The following is a 16,685-nucleotide window of genomic DNA, read 5'->3' as shown; positions in this document are numbered from 1 at the left end:
TCATCAATGGTATGAGAAGTTTAATTCTCAATTTCATATAGAAAAACAAAACCTAGGATAGAAAAAACAATTCTTAATTTATTCTTAAAATTATTATTAACAATAAAAGAACTTCCAGAGAAATCACCATCCCTGAACTCAAACTATACTACAGAGCAGTAGTAATAAAAAAAGAAAAACAAACTGTGTGATTTGGTACAGAAATAAAGAGATGGATCAATGGAATAGAATTGAAGGCCCAGAAATAAAACCACCCATTTATGGACATTTGATCTTTAACAAAAAAAGCCAAAAATATAAACAAAAAAATGGAAAACATCTTCAATAAATGGTGCTGCTCGAACTGGCAGTTTGTGTGCAGAAAAATGAAAATAGATCCATATATGTCACCTTGCACAAAGCTCAAGTTCAAATAGATCAAGGATCTCCACATAAAACCAAATACTTTGAATCTAATAGAAGATAAATTGAGAAAGAGCCTTGAACACATGGGCACAGGGAGGAGGGGATTTCCTTAAGAGATCTCCAATGGTTCAGGCTCTAAGATCAAGAATTGATAAATGGGACTTCATGAAACTGAAAAGTTGCTATAAGGCAAAGGATATAGTCAATAGGACAAATCAGCAACCTACATATTGGAAAAAAACTTCACTAACACCACACACAATAGAGAGCTAATATCCAAAACATATAAAGAACTTAAGAAGCTAATTTAAAAAAAAATACCCAAATATCAAAAAATGGGGTATAGAACTAAAGAATGCACAACATAGGAATCTCAAATGGCCTAGAAGCACTTAAAGAAATGTAAAAATTCCTAAGTGATCAGGGAAATTATAATCAAAATGGCACTGATATTCCATCCTATACCAATCAGAATGACTAAGATTAAAAACGCAGGTGACAGAAGATGTTTAGGATGAGGAGACAGAGCAACATTCCTCCATTGCTGGTGGGATTGCAAACTGGGACAACCACTCTAGAAATCGATCTGGAGGTTTATTAGAAAATTGGAAATAGACCTACCTGAGGACCTATGCTACAGGGCACATGCTCCACTATGTTCATACCAGCTTTCTTTGTGATAGCCAGAAGCTGTAAAAAAAAAAAAACCAGAAGTCCCCAAAGAGAAGAATGGATACAGAAAGTGTGGATCATTTACATAATGTAATACTACCCTGCTATTAAAAATGAGGACATCATGAATTTTGTAGGCAAATGGTTGGAACTAGAAAATATCATGCTAAGTGAGGTATCTCAGATCCAAAAGGCCATGAATGGTATATACACACTAATAAGTGGATATTGGCCAAAAATTACACAATACCCAAGATTCAATCCACAGAACGCAAGGTTATCAAGCCTAAGTCAGTTTAGGAAAAAAAAAAAAAACTCATTATGTACATGTACTGGCTGGTTTTGTGTATCAACTTGACACAAACTGGTGTTAACATAGAGAAAGGAGCCTCCCTTGAGGAAAAGCCTCCCTGATATTCACCTGTAAGGAGTTTTCTCAATTATTGATCAAGTGGGAAGCTCCCATTGTGGGTTGTGGCAGCCTTGGGCTGGTAGTCTTGGGTACTATAAGAAAGCAAGATGAGCAAGCCAGGGGAAGCAAACAAGTAAGTAACATCCCTCCTTGGCTCTGCTTCAGTTCCTGCTCCCTGACCTGCTTGAGTTCCAGTCCTAACTTCCTTTAGTGATGAACTACAATATGGAAATTTTAGCTGAATAAACCCTTTCCTCTCCAAATTTCTTCTTGATCATGATTTTTGTGCAGGAATAGACACTCTGACCAAGACAGTATCCCAGTGTGTTACACAATAAGTAGAATTATGGAATAATTTCTGGATAAATCCCCCAAATAACAGATTATAGAAATGAGCTATGGCACCTGGCACTCCCATAACATTTATCAAAACTATACTACCTTCTAAATTTTTTATGAAGTATGAGCTATACCATTTGCTGTTCTACAATTCATTTTCATTTATTAATGTGATTTATGATTGATTTTTATAGGTTTTCACTTGAAGTATGCCCATTGTATATATCTGTTAAATAAAACTTGAATATTTGGTGACTAGATGAATCACATCTTGAGATGAATAACTCCCTTCACCAAGGTGCACAAGATAAAGGCTCAGAGAGGTTATGTTCATAAAATTAGTAAATGACAAGTACAAAAATTAAACCTTTTTTTTTTCATATTCTACAGCTCATGATCATATCCACTAACTGACCTCATGCTATCTAGTATCTCCTACCAAGCTAACATATGTATACTTTCTGAAGATAAAAACTGTTCTGTTTTTAAGCAGAATCAGTAGTTCATGGAACCTGGATATAGCTCTCCAGAGAATAAAGCAATCAGGATGGAGAGTCACATGGGTGATGAAATGGTGCCATTCAGGTTGACAGTTTCTCATATAACCTTACCTGGATAATGGGATAAAGGCATACTTGAATGGTTTTAGCATCAACCTACATTTTCTTCTTCACTTACTCTGCACAATCGTGTTAATGATACTAACACCAAGTCAAATAAAACATTTCCAACTGTCTGAGTTAGAGTCATTTCATGAGTAAATATACATTAACAGTTTGTGCCAAGCTATGGTGGAAGAGTTCAGGCAGAGTCCTTTGGGCAAAATAGCCTCTGGAAGTCGAAATCTTTGTGGAAATGTGAACTGAGGCTTAAGCCTCAATACCTCCTATTTAGTTGTTCAAATTTTGACAGCCTAGAGGGAACAGAACAGTCAAAAAAATCGCAAAATTTTCATTGACTTACTTTTAACTAATTGTTATCAATTACTTATGCTTGCTAAATATTTTATTTTATTTAGAAGAAAAATAAAGATTTAGAGGATGGCAACACTAAGAATAGGGTAATAATGCGATTCGTCCTGGGAGAGGGGGCTTATGGAGTCAAGGAGAATTTGCCCTTATAGTTTCACATAATTTGCAATTGTCTTTTCAATGCCAGTGGGACTAAACTAGGCCACAGTGCTTTAAAACATATCCTAAAGCCTCAAAGGACCCTAATATGTTTTCTGTTAGATTTTACAGGTTAACTTAAGGCTAGAGATGCTGTTATAACAGTATTTTTTTTAAAGGTAAGTTTTTGTGATTACTGATTCTGTATCCAGTTCTCATTCAACACAGCATTATACTCGTTTCTGTACCCAGTGGTTTAGAACCCTGATTGTAGAGCTGGATTGATACAATTCAAAGTACAACTCAGTTATTGTGCTTGTTAAGCTTAGTAATATACCTGTTCACTGGTAAATGGTTATTTTAAGTATCCAGCAGGCTTAGCTGAAAACCAAAATATAGTGCTATGTATAGGTACTTTGGATTCATATATATCTGTATATTAATGTAGGTCTGTGGTTCACAGAGGCAAGAAGTGGATTCAGTTCCCACAGAACTGGAATGAATATATATATATATATATATATATATATATATATATATATATATATATATATATATTCTTCATTTACATTTTAAATGCTATCCCCTTTCCTAGTTTCCTCTCCAAAAATGCCTATACCCTCCCCCACCCTGCCCCCCAACAAACCCACTCTCACTTCTTGGCCCTGGCATTCCCCTATACTGGGGCATAGAATCTCTGCAAGACCAAGGGCCTCTCCTCCCATTGAAGGCCTACTAGGCCATCCTCTGCAGAACTGGACTTTTAAAGGTTGTTCTTCACCATGTCCGTCCTAGAAATCAATCCTGAGCACTCTGTTTGAGAAGTGAGTATTCTTAGCTCCTTAGTGATCTCTCCAGCTCATAAAAAATGTGTAAGGAGAGTAAATTCAGAAAACATATTTCAAAACAATAGTTTTCATTTCTTGGCCTAGAATACATTTGACTTAATAAGGAAAATGCTGATTATATATTTAATCCAATTCTTGGGAAATCAATTTCTAAATTTATCTCTTTAATATTCACCATATTATATATTATATCATGTACTTCCAATGTTGTATTGGCTAAAACTTAGATGGATTTTGTTTCGTGACAATTAGCTTCATTAAAATGAAATCCAAGTTTACCACTTAAATGTCAACTTGCTCTCTGAAAACAAAGGTTCCCTCAGGCCACAAGTATAGACCATTTTGAATTAGAAAGCATATGAGCAATGTATATTATTTTCTTAATTTTTTATTAATTATTCAATTTATTTACATCCCAAATCCTGTTCCCCCTCCCAGTGATATTGTCCCATCTCACACTCATTCACCTCTGAGAGGGTGCATCCACACACAGCATCCCCCTTCCTTAGGACATCAACACTATACAGGATTTGACACATCCTTTTCCACTGAGGCCAAACAAGGCAGTCCTCTTCTACATATGTGCAGGGGGCCTTGGACCAGTGCATGCATGCTCCTTGGTGAGTGCCTACTTCTCTGTGATTTCCCAGGAGTCCAGGTTATTTGACACTTATTTAGTCTTCCTATGTTGCCATTCCCTTCACTTCCTTCAAGTCTTCCCCCAACTCTTCCATAGGTGTCCAGACAACAGTTGGACAACAGTGTACAACAGTTGTCTGTAAGTATCTGAATCTGTCTCAGTCAGCTGCTGGTCGAATCTCTCATAGGACAGCTATGTTATGTACCCTTCATGCATGTCCTTTTGGATCTGGATTACCTCATATATTCTTTAAAGGAAAATGTATTCACTATCTATAGAGCACAGGGGAAAAGGTGAAAGTTGGGCCATGTACTGGCTAGCTTTGTGTCAACTTGACACAGCTGGAGTTATCACAGAGAAAGGAGCTTCAGTTGGGGAAATGCCTCCATGAGATCCAGCTGTAAGGCATTTTCTCAATTAGTGATCAAGGGGGGAGGGCCCCTTGTGGGTGGTGCCATCTCTTGGCTGGTAGTCTTGGTTCTATAAGAGAGCAGGCTGAGCAAGCCAGGGGAAGCAAGCCAGTAAAGAACATCCCTCCATGGCCTCTGCATCAGCTCCTGCTTTCTGACCTGCTTGAGTTCCAGTCCTGCATCCTTTGGTGATCAACAGCAGTATGGAAATGTAAGCCAAATAAACCCTTTCCTCCCCAACTTGCTTCTTGGTCATGANGTTTGTGCAGGAATAGAAACCCTGACTAAGACAGGCCATAATTCACTTCACTTTCTGGCAGTAACCTGATCACACCAGAGAAAACAATGTACAAATGAGTACACCTCTAGGTTCAAATTCCTGACCACTTCAGAACTGTTTTGTCCTATTATGGTGTGTGTTTGTGTGTATGTGTGTGTGTGTGTGTGTGTTTGTGTGTGTGTCTGTGTCTGTGCATGTGTCTCTCTCTGTGTTTTTTCTTTGTTCTTTTTTTTCATTTTTTAATTGTACATATTATTTATTTACATTTCAAGTATTATCCCTTTTCCAGATTTTACCTCCAGAAAGCCATATCCTAGCCTCCCTTCCCCTATCCCACCCATTGTGGGGCATTGGGCTATGCAAAGACAGTCTGGTCTTCAGTTGAGCTGAGGTCAGACCTCCAGGACCTGGTGGTGATAATTCACCTATGTGGGACAGAAGGAGTTCTCTCATGTCTCCTGGACCCTGGCCCCTGACAAAGTTAACACCCCCACATCCTCCACAGGAGAAGCATGGCTTTTATTCATGTAGACAATGTTCCAAGCTTCTGACCATCAGGCTAAACGCCTCCCCAGTTATGTAGCAACAGTAAAGATAACAGCCCACCATATGAAGGGCTGCTTGGCCCCACCTCACACTCTTACTCCCCTTACTCTCCTCTCTCCTCTCACTCTCTTCCTCTCTCTACCTCTTCCTCTCTAGCCTTTCTTCTCTTTCTCTCTCTCTCTTCCCCATTCTCTCTTCTTGGCCATGGAATCTCTCTCTCTCTCTCTCTCTCTCTCTCTCTCTCTCTCTCTCTCTCTCTTTTCTCTTTCTCCCTGCCTTTCTACAATAAAGCCCTAAAACCATAGACTGTCTCTGTTCATCAAGGCCAGCTGCACTTAACTCTCGCCTGCATGGGAACCTCTACCCCTCAGCCATCTCTCCCATAACCCTGGGGATACAAGGTGTCACCCAGGGGCCCCGGTCAGGGTCTGCCCCTTGTCCCCCCACCCACGTCGATTGGGGTCAGTGGCTTAGATGCTACCATGGGCCGATTGGAAAGCATCTGGCAGCTCTCCCATGTCCATCTGTCCAGAGCATAGAAGGAACTCTGGCTGGACATGAGCTATCCTCCTTCCCCCTCCTTTCCCTGCCCCCTTTAGTTCCCACAACCCACCAAATCCCATTGCACACCCTGAAATTCCCCTACATTGTGAAATCAAGCCTTCATAGGACAAAGGACCTCTCCTCCCATTGATGTTTGTATGACAAGACCATCCTTTGATACTATGCAGCTGGAGACTAGGGTCCATACATGTGTACTTTTCCGTTGGTGATCTAGTCCCTGAGAGCTCTGGGATTCTGGATGGTTGATATTATTATTCCTATGGGTTGCAAATCTCTTCAGCTCCTTCAGGCATTTCTCTAACTCTTCCATTGGGGACCCTGTAATCAGTCCAGTGGTTGGCAGTGAGCAACTCTCACTGTATTTGTTAGGCTCAGGCAGAAACTCTCAAAAGACAGCTGTAACAGGTTCTTGTCAGCAAGCACTTCTTGGAATCAGCAATAGTGACTGGGTTTGGTGACTGTATGTGGGATGAATCTCCAGGTGGTACAGTCTCAGGATGACCTATACTTCAGTCTCTGCTCCACACTTTGTCTCCATTTTTCCTCCCTTGAGCATCTACACTTTGGTTTTCCTTCTTCTTGAGCTTCACATCTTGGGTATTCTGAACTTTTGTGATAATATCCACCTATCAGTGAGTGCATGCCATGTGTGTTCTTTTGTGACTGGGTTACCTCAGGATGATATTTTCTAGTTCCATCTATTTGCCTAAGAATTTCATGATGTCATTGTTTTTAATAGCTTATTAGTTCTCCATTGTATAAATATATCACATTTTCTGTATTCATTTCTTTGTTGAAGGACATCTGGGTTCTTTCCAGCTTCTGCATATTATAAACAAGGTTGCTATGAACATAGTGGAGTATGTGTCCTTGTTATATGTTGGAATATCTTTTGGGTATATGCCCAGGAGTGGAATAGCTCAGTCCTCCAGTAGAGCTATGTTCATTTTCTGAGAAACCACCAAACTGATTTCCAGAGTGTTTGTACCAACTTGCAATCCCACCAACAATGGAGGCATTTTCTTGTTTCTCTAAGTCCTAGCCAGCATCTGCTGTCACTGGAGTTTTTGGTCTTAGCCATTCTGACTGGTGTGAGGTGGAATCTCAGGGTTGCTTTGATTTTCATTTCTCAGATGAATAAGGATGCTGTAAACTTCTCTAGGTGCTTCTCACCCACTCAATATTCATCAGTTGAAAATTCTTTGTTTAGCCCTGCACCCCATTTTTAATATGGTGATTTGGTTATGTGGAGTCTAAATTCTTGAGTTTTTTTTTTTAATTTCATGTTATATTTTACAGTACATTATGAATGGTAGTTAGGAAAGGAAATCAAACATGAACTTGGAGATAGGAACTGAAGAAGACGCCATGAAGGAATAGAATTACTAACTTGTGTAGACTGAATTATTATTTCAGCTGATAAGGGATGATACTTGCAATAGCAAATCATCAGTCAAGAAAATACTCAATGATCCTTTACTTACTAAACAATGTGATGGAGACATTTTCTCAACTGAAGTTTTCTTTTTTAGTTTGACTCCTGTTCGACTATATTTGATAAAAAAAAAAAAAAGAAAGAAAGAGTAAAAAAAAGAAAAAAGAAAGAACAAAAGAAAAAAGGAAGGAAGGAAGGAAGAAAGAAAGAAAGAAAGAAAGAAGGAAGGAAGGAAGGAAGGAAGGAAGGAAGGAAGGAAGGAANGAAGGAAGGAAGGAAGAAAGAAAGAAAGAAAGAAAGAAGGAAGGAAGGAAGGAAGGAAGGAAGGAAGGAAGGAAGGAAGGAAAGAAGGAAGGAAGGAAGGAAGGAAGAGAGAAAGAAAGGTTTCGCAAAGAACCAGCTCCTGGTTTTGCTGATTCTTTGTATAGTTCTTTTTGTTTCTACTTGGTTGATTTCAGCCCTGAGTTTGATTATGTCCTGCCTTCTACTCTTCTTGGTTGTATTGGCTCCCTTTTTTTTTCTTTTTTTTTATTATTATTATTTTCTTTATTTACATTTCAAATGCTATCCCAAAAGTTCCCTATATCCCCCCCCCCCGCACCTGCTCCCCTACCCACCCACTCCCACTACTTGGCCCAGGCCTTACCTTGTGCTGGGTCATATAAAGTTTGCAAGACCAAGGGGTCTCTATTCCCAGTGATGGCCGATTAGGCCATCTTCTGCTACATATGCAGCTAGAGACTCGAGATCAGGGGGTACTGGTTAGTTCATATTGTTGTTCCACCTACAGGATTGCAGCCCCCTTCAGTTCTTTGGGTACTTTCTCTAGCTCCTCCATTGGGGACCATGTGTTCCATCCAATAGCTGGCTCCCTTTTGTTTTAGAGTTTTCAGGTGTGCTGTTAAGCTGTTAGAGTGTGCTGTCTCCAGTTTCATTATGGAGGCACTCAGAGCTACGAGTTTTCATCTTAGCACTGTTTTCATTGTGTCCCATATGTTTGCATATGTTGTGCATTCATTTTCATGAAATTCTAAAAGCTTTTAATTTCTTTCTTTATTTCTTCCTTGAACAAATTATAATTGAGTAGGGCATTGATCAGCTTCCCTATGTATGTGGTATTTCTTTTGTTTTGGTTGTTATTGAAGAGCATCCTTAGTCAGTGGTGATCTGATAGGATGCATGGGATTATTACAATCTTCCTGTATCTGTTGAGGCCTGTTTTATGATCAATTATGGTCAATTTTGAAGAAGGTACCATGAGGTGCTGAGAAGAAGGTATAGCCTTTTGTTTTAGGATTAAAAGTTCTTTTCATATCTGTTACATCTATTTGTCCTATCACTTCTGTAAGTTTTACTGTGTTTCTGTTCTGTTTGTTTTTTCATGGTCCATTGATAAGAGTAGAGTATTAAAGTCTTCCACTATTATTGTATGCTGTGCAATGTTTGCTTTGAGCTTTAGTTTCTCTTCTATGAGTCCCCTTGCATTTGGAGCATAGATGTTCAGAATGAAGAGTTCATCTTGGTGGATTTCCCCTTTGATGAATATGAAGTGTCCTTCCTTATCTCTTTTGATAATTTTTGATTGTAAGTTGATTTTCTTAGATATTTGAATAGATAGTCCATCTTTTTCCTTGTGCCCATTTGCTTGGAAAACTGTTTTCCAGACCTTTAATCTGAGGAAGTTTCTGTGTTTGACACTGAGGTATGTTCCTGTATACAGCAGGATGCAGGGTCCTGTTTATATTTCCAATCTGTTGGTCTATCCCTTTTTATTGGGGAACTGAGTCCATTGATGTTAAGAGAAATTAATGAATAATGATTGTTGCTTCCTGTTATTTTTGTTGTTAGACATGAAATGCTTGTGTGTCTACCTTCTTTTAGGTTCTTGAAAGAAGACTACGTTCTTGCTTTTTCTAGGGTATATTTTCACTCCTTGTGTTGGAGTTTTCCCTTCAATATCCTTTGTAGGGCTGGATTTGTGGAAAATATTGTGTAAATTTGATTTTGTCATGAAATATATTGGTTTCTTCATCTATAGTAGTTGACATTTTTGCTGGGTATAGTAGCCTGGGCTGGCACTAGTGTTCTCCTAGCTTCTGTTTGACATCTTCCCAGAATCTTTTAGCTTACATAGTCTCTGGTGAGATGTCTGGTGTAATTCTGATAAGTCTGACTCTGTCTGGTGTAATTCTGATAGGTCTGACTCTATATGTTACATAACAGTTTTCCTATCATTTTAATGTTCTTTCTTTGTTTTGTGCATTTGTTGTTTTGACTATTATGTGATAGGAGGAATTTCTTTTCTGGTCCAGTCTATTTGGAGTCTCTATACCTCTTGTATGTTTATAGGCATCTATTTCTTTAGGTTAGGGATGTTTTCATCTATAATTCATTTGAAGATATATACTGGCCCTTTAAGTTGGGAATCTTAGCTCTCTTCTGTACCTATTATCCTTAGGTTTGTTCTTCTCATTGTGTCCTGGATTTCCTGCATGATTTGGGTTAGGAGCTTTTGGTATTTTACATTTACTTTGACGGTTGTGTCAGTGTTTTCTATGGTATCTTCTAAACCTGATATTTTCTCTTCTATGTCTTATATCCTTTTGGTGATGCTTGTGTCTATGACTTCTGATCTTTTTCCTAGGTTCGCTTTCTCCAGGGTTGTCTCTCTTTGTGATTCCTTTATTGATTCTACTTCAATTTTTAGATCTCGGATGGTTTTGTACAATTCCTTTGCCTGTTTGATTGTGTTTTCCTGTAATTCTTTAAGGGATTTTTGTGTTTCCTATTTAAGGGCTTCTACCTGTTAACCTATGTTTTCCTGTATTTCTTTAAGGGAGTTATTTATGTCCTTCTTAAAGCCCTCTATCATCATCATGATATGTGATTTTGAAAGAACCTGAGAGAGAGTTTAATTATTTAAGCCCCTAGAACTGTGTCCAAAATAGCCCCATTGTTCCAGGATGCCAGGTGTTTGTGGATTTGGTGTATAACCCAATGCCAGGTGTTTGTGGTTTTTGTGTCTTTATAAACCCTTTACTTCTCGAGCTTCTGGTAGACTCCTCTACCTGTGTGTGAGATACAGGTCATCCCCAGTGTACTAGTCTTTCCCGAATAAACCTCTTGCAGTTTGCATCAAGACCATTTCTCACGAGTGATTTGGGGTGTCGCCTCTCCTGAGTCAGAACGTGGGGGAGTCCTCACGTTACAGGTCTTTCATTTGGTACATTGGCGAGGAACCGCGACCACCCCTCACACCTGAGAATCGAATCGACTTGGAGGTATGGGGATCCCCTCTGGAATGTGGGTGTGCTGGCAGGTGTCTCTGTTCTGAGTGTCTGTTTTCTGTTTTCTGAAACAACATGTGCTTGTGTTGGTTTTTTGCCTGTGTCTCATCCTTTGTTTCTGAAGCATGACACCGCCTGAGTTTATACTGTTCAGCCTGAGTCTGGTTTAAAAATTGCCCTGGGGGATGCCATCCCATCTGTAGGGACCTTTGTCCCATTTGTAGGAATCTTCACCCCATCGGTAGATCAGTAGCAATACTGTAACCCTCTTGTTGAGAACTAGCCATCTGATTCAGCCAACTTCTGGGTCATTTCTCTAGTTTTGGTCATCCCGGTGGAAGCAGATGATGGTGTGTTTGTGTTTGTTGACAGTTTGGGTGCTGTTTGTATTCTTTGTGACTAAAACAATGAGACAGACTGTGATGACCCCCCTAGTTTTACTCTTAACCATTGGATTGAAGTTAGGACTAGAGCCCATAACCTTTCTGTGGAGGTCAAGAAAGGACCTTGGCAGACTTTTTGTGCCTCTGAGTGGCCAACTATTGGCATTGACTGCCCACCAGAGGGAACTTTTGACTATAAATTTTGAGATCAAAACCATTATCTCTCAGGAAGGACTAGGATTGCACCCTGACCCACAGTCGTACATTACAGAAATGGCAAGACCTGGTCCAGAATCCTCCACCCTGGGTCAAGCCTTGGGTGCACCAGCAGAAGCCAGGCTCCTGAGTCCTGGCCTTCTGAAAACCCACGGAATAGAAAAAGAAAAAATAAATAGACAGTATCAATTGGTCTTTGGAGCCCTGCACCTGTAGATAGGAGTCTAGTGTGGTTGGAGAAGCCCTACTAGGAGCTGATTGTAAACACTGCTCTTAAAGGGACCAGCAGCTTCTCAAGTTCTATGGTAAGGGAACTGATGGCTGTTTTTCCTACCAGCTAAATCCATCAGCTCCTCCAAAATCTATGAAGCCTCCTTAGTGGCCTAGTCCACTACCCCCGCTTTATCCACAGCCTCAACTCCTGCTGCTGGGGAACCCTGAACCCCTCAGGGCAGAGGGAGGCAGACCCGCCTAAACTTCAACTCCTTAGGTATTGGCCATTTTCCTCAGCTAATCTTTACCATCCCTCTTTCTCAGAAGATCCCCAGTGCCTCACAGGGTTGCTGGAGTCCCTTATGTTCTCTTATCAGGCTACTTGGGATGATTGTCAGCAGCTGCTACAGATGCTGTTCACAACCGAGGGGCGAGAGAGAATTCTGTTAGAGGCTAGAAAAAATATCCCAGGAGATGACAGGTGGCCTCCACAATGACAAAATGTGATTGACATGGGATTCCCTTTGACTTGCTCTGGTTGGGACTACAACATGTCTAAAGGTAGGGAGAGTTTGAAAATCTATTGCCAGGCTCTGATCTCTGAGGTGCCTCAAGAAGGCCCACTATTCTGGCTAAGGTAAGAGAGGTAAGTAATGCAGGGGCAGACTGAACCTCCCTTGGTGTTCCTTGAAAGGCTTATGGAAGTCTTCAGGCGGTTCACTCCCTTTGATTGTATCTCGGAAGCCCAGTAGGTCTCAGTGGCCCTGGCCTTCATAAGGCAGTCAGCCTGGATATCAGAAATTTCAGAGATTGGAATGGTTACAGGAGGCTGAGTTACATGATTTAGTGTCATAAGCAGGAGAGTGAGGAAGAGGAGAGAGAGAGAGAGAGAGAGAGAGAGAGAGAGAGAGAGAGAGAGAGAGAGAGAGAGNAGAGAGAGAGAGAGAGAGAGAGAGAGAGAGAGAGAGATGGGAGGCAGAAGAAAAAGAAAATAGGAGGGATAATAGACAAGAAAAAAATTTGACTAGAATTTTGGCTGCAGTGGTAAGAGGAAAAAAAGGACAGGACCTAGACAGATAGGGAACCTGGGCAACAGAAGACCAATGTGCTTAACAGAATTAGGTGAGTTGGGGTATTGAGCCTCAGCTAAAAAGACTCAGCTGTGTCAGACTGAAGTTACTTATTTGAGATACACCCTTCTCGGTGGAAAGTGGTGGCTAAAGGAAGCCTGAAAAAAAGACTGTAACTCAGATCTCTATCCCTACTATACCAAGGCAAATAAGAGAATTCTTGGACACTAGCTTCTGCAGACTTGGGATATCTGGGTTTGCAACACTAGCTGCTCCCCTGTATCCCTTGACTAAAGAATGTGGGGAATTTAAATGAACCTCAGAACATCAGAAAGCATTTGAAGATATTAAGGAGGCCCTGTTGACTGTGCTGGCCTTGGCATTGCCAGATTTAACCAAGCCCTTCACCCCTTAAGTTGATGAAAAGGCAGGAGTAGCCAGAGGGGTTCTTATGCAGACTTTAGGGCCATGGAAGAGGCCTGTGGCATATCTGTCTAAAAAGCTGGACCCAGTGGCCATTGGATGACTCACATGTCTGAAGGCCATTGCAGCAGTAGTCTTGTTTGTTAAGAAAGCCTACAAATTAACTTTGGGACAGCAAATAACTGTGGTGTCCCCACACTCTCTTGAAAGCATTATCCAACAGCCCCCGACTGATGGATGACCAATACTCGTATGATACATTATCAGAGCTTTTTGTTGACTGAACTAGTGACCTTTGCTCCCTCTGTTGTCCTCAATCCTGCTACCCTACTGCCCGAGACTGATGACTCTTAACCTACTCATCACTGTGCTGACATTCTGGCAGAAGGAACTGGTACCTGAAATGATCTGAAGGATCAGCCTTGGCCTGGGAGTCCAAGCTGATATACGGATGGCAGTAACTTCATGGTTGAAGGTAAGCGAAAGGCGGGGGCAGCAGTGGTGGAGAGAAAGCAAGTGATCTAGGCCAGCAGCCTCCCTGAAGGGACATCAGCCAAGAAAGCCAAACTTGTGGCTTTGATACAAACTCTACGAATGGCAAAAGGGAAGTCTATCAACATTTACACTGACAGCAGGTATGCTTTTGCCACTGCCCATATACACGAAGCAATATACAGACAAATAGGGTTGTTGATATCTGCAGAGAATGACATAAGATGCTGTGGCTAAAGGGAATCAGATGGCAGACTTAACCACCCAGCAGGCAGCCCAGAGTGTTAACCTCCTGCCTGTAGCAGAAAAGTCCAAAACACTGGGACCTGGGCGGCAGTACACCCTGGAAGACTGGCAAGAAATAAAAAGATAGACCAATTCTCTAGGATCCCAGAGGGGACTTGCTAAGCCTCAGAAGGGAAGGAGATCCTACCTTACAAAAAGGACTAGAATATGTCCAACAGATGCATTGTCCAACCCACCTAAGTGCTAAATATCTGCAGAGACTGGTTAGAACATCCCCTTATCATGTTCTGAGATTACCTGGAGTGGCTGACTCGGTCGTCAAACTTTGTGTGCCTTGCCAGCTGGTTAATGCTAATCCTTCCAGAATGGCTCCTGAGAGAAGACTGAGGGGGAAGCCAGCCAAGTATAGTAACAAGTATTTATTAGTTTTCATAGACACCTTTTCAAGCTGTGTAGAAGCTTTTCCTACCAGGACTGAGACTGGCCAATGTGATGGCCAAGAAGATACTAAAAGGAAATCTTCCCGAAGTTTGAGATACCCAAGGTAATTGAGTCTGATGATGGACCTCTCCAGGTAAGTCAGGGACTGGCCAAAATATTGGAGATTGATTAAAATTTTCATTGTGAATACAGGACCCAAAGTTCAGGACAGGTAGAGAAGATGAATAAATCCATTAAAGAAACCCTAACCAAGTTGAGAGTGGGACTGGCACTAATGATTAGATAGTTCTCCTACCCTTTGTGCTCTTCAGGGTTAAAAACATCCCTGGAAAATAGCCTTTGTTCTCTATGCTCAAGGTGCTCAAGTTGGTGAGATAATGAGAATGAAAGCAGCTCCAGAAGGTCTTCTCAAGAGAAAGAGACCTGCAAGCCCCACACCACTTCCAAGTTAGAGATTCAGTCTATATTAGACACCACTTCACAGGAAACCTTGAGACTCAGTGGAAAGGCCCTTATCTTGTACCCTTGACCACCCTACTTTCTATGAGTGTTAAATAGGCTAGTTGCCTTTATTAGAGTAAGATTTAGTGCAGTGCAGCTTTTAGTTTTAAAGCAATATTATACTTTAAAAAGCCTGCAGTTTCAGGAAGAAGAGAGTGTCTAGTTCTAAGATTAGAACTATTTACTAGAAAGAGTGGTGTATTAGTCAGGGTTCTCTAGAGTCACAGAACTTACGGATATGCTCTATATAGTAAAGGAATTTATTGATGACTTACAGTCTGTAGTCCAAATCCCAACAATGGTTCAGTAGTAGCTGTGGATGGAAGTCCAAGGATCTAGCAGTTGCTGAGTCCCACACAGCAAGAAGGCGAAAGAGCGAGAGCCAGATTCCCTTCTTCCAATGTCCTTATATGGTCCCCAGCAGATGACCCAGAACTCAGAGACCTCCCTGTCTTAATCTTCTGGACTCAATCACCACTGTGTCTCAAGATCTCCATACCAAGATCCAGATCAGAAACTTCTATCTCCCAGCCTCCAGATTAGGTTCACTGGTGAGCCTTCCAATTCTGGATTGTAGTTCATTTCAAATATAGTCAAGTTGACAACCAGGAATAGCCACTACAAGTGGGGAATGAAAGATCCTGAGAGAGAGTTTAAATATTTAAGCCCATAGACCTGTGTCCAAAATAGCCCCATTGTTCGAGGATGACTGGTGTTTGTGTTTTTTGCCAGGTGTTTGCAGTTTTTGCCTTTCTATAGCCCAATGCCAGGTGTTTGAGGTTTTTGTCTCTTTATAAACCCCTTACTCTTTGAGCTTGCAGTTGACTCCTCTACCCCTGCATGGGATACCAGTCGTCCCCAGTGCACTGGTCATTCCCGAATAAACCTCTTGCAGTTTGCCTCAAGACCATTTCTCGTGAGTGATTTGGGGTGTTGCCTCTCCTGTGTCAGAACATGGGGGAGTCTTCACCTTGTGATTTTAAATCAGAGTCTTGCTTTTCTGGTATGTTGGGATATCCAGGGCTTGTTATGGTAGAAGAATTGGGTTCTGATGATGTCAAATAGCCATGGTTTCTCTTGCTTATGTTTTTGCCCTTGCCTCTTTTCATCTTGATATCTCTGAATTTAGCTGGTCTTGCTGTCTCTGACTGTGGCTTGTCCCTCCTTCAAGCCTGTGTGTTAGTACTCCTGGGAGACAAGTTCTTTCCTGGATGATTTTGGGTATGGAGAGCTAGGACACAGGGTCACCTCCAGGGAGCAGATGGAAACTGTAAGGATGCTGTCCCAGGGTATTCCTTGGTGCCTTTGTCCCGATGATTCTGGGCTGGTCCCTCTTGTGCCAGGAATTTGAACAAAAGTGGTGTTGTTACCTGTGCTCACAGTTGTGCCAGCAATCCTGTGTGACCAGCTCTCTCAAGGAGGTATTTGGGTATGTCCCACTATAGCACAGGTTATGCTCTGGGCATTGTGCACAGGATCAGCTCTGAGTACAAATGGAAACCACAATGATTCTGTCCCAGGCTGCCCCTTGTTTCCTGTGCCCTGAGGTCTTTCGGCAGGTCTGCCGAAGCAGAAATGGTGTTCTTACCTGTGCTCACAGGTGTGCCAACACTCCTGGGAGACCATCTCTCTCCCAGCAGAATTTGGGTAAGAAGCTCTGTGGCATAGGATCAGTTCCGAGCACTGTGGCACAGGATCATCTTGGGCACAGAAGGAAACTGGAAGGCTGTTTTTTTTTTTTTTTTTTTTTTTT

This window comes from Mus pahari, chromosome X, assembly GCF_900095145.1.
Source record: "Mus pahari chromosome X, PAHARI_EIJ_v1.1, whole genome shotgun sequence".
Taxonomy (NCBI): domain Eukaryota; kingdom Metazoa; phylum Chordata; class Mammalia; order Rodentia; family Muridae; genus Mus; species Mus pahari.
The sequence above is the reverse complement of the archived record's forward strand: the minus strand, read 5'-3'. Positions refer to the sequence as shown.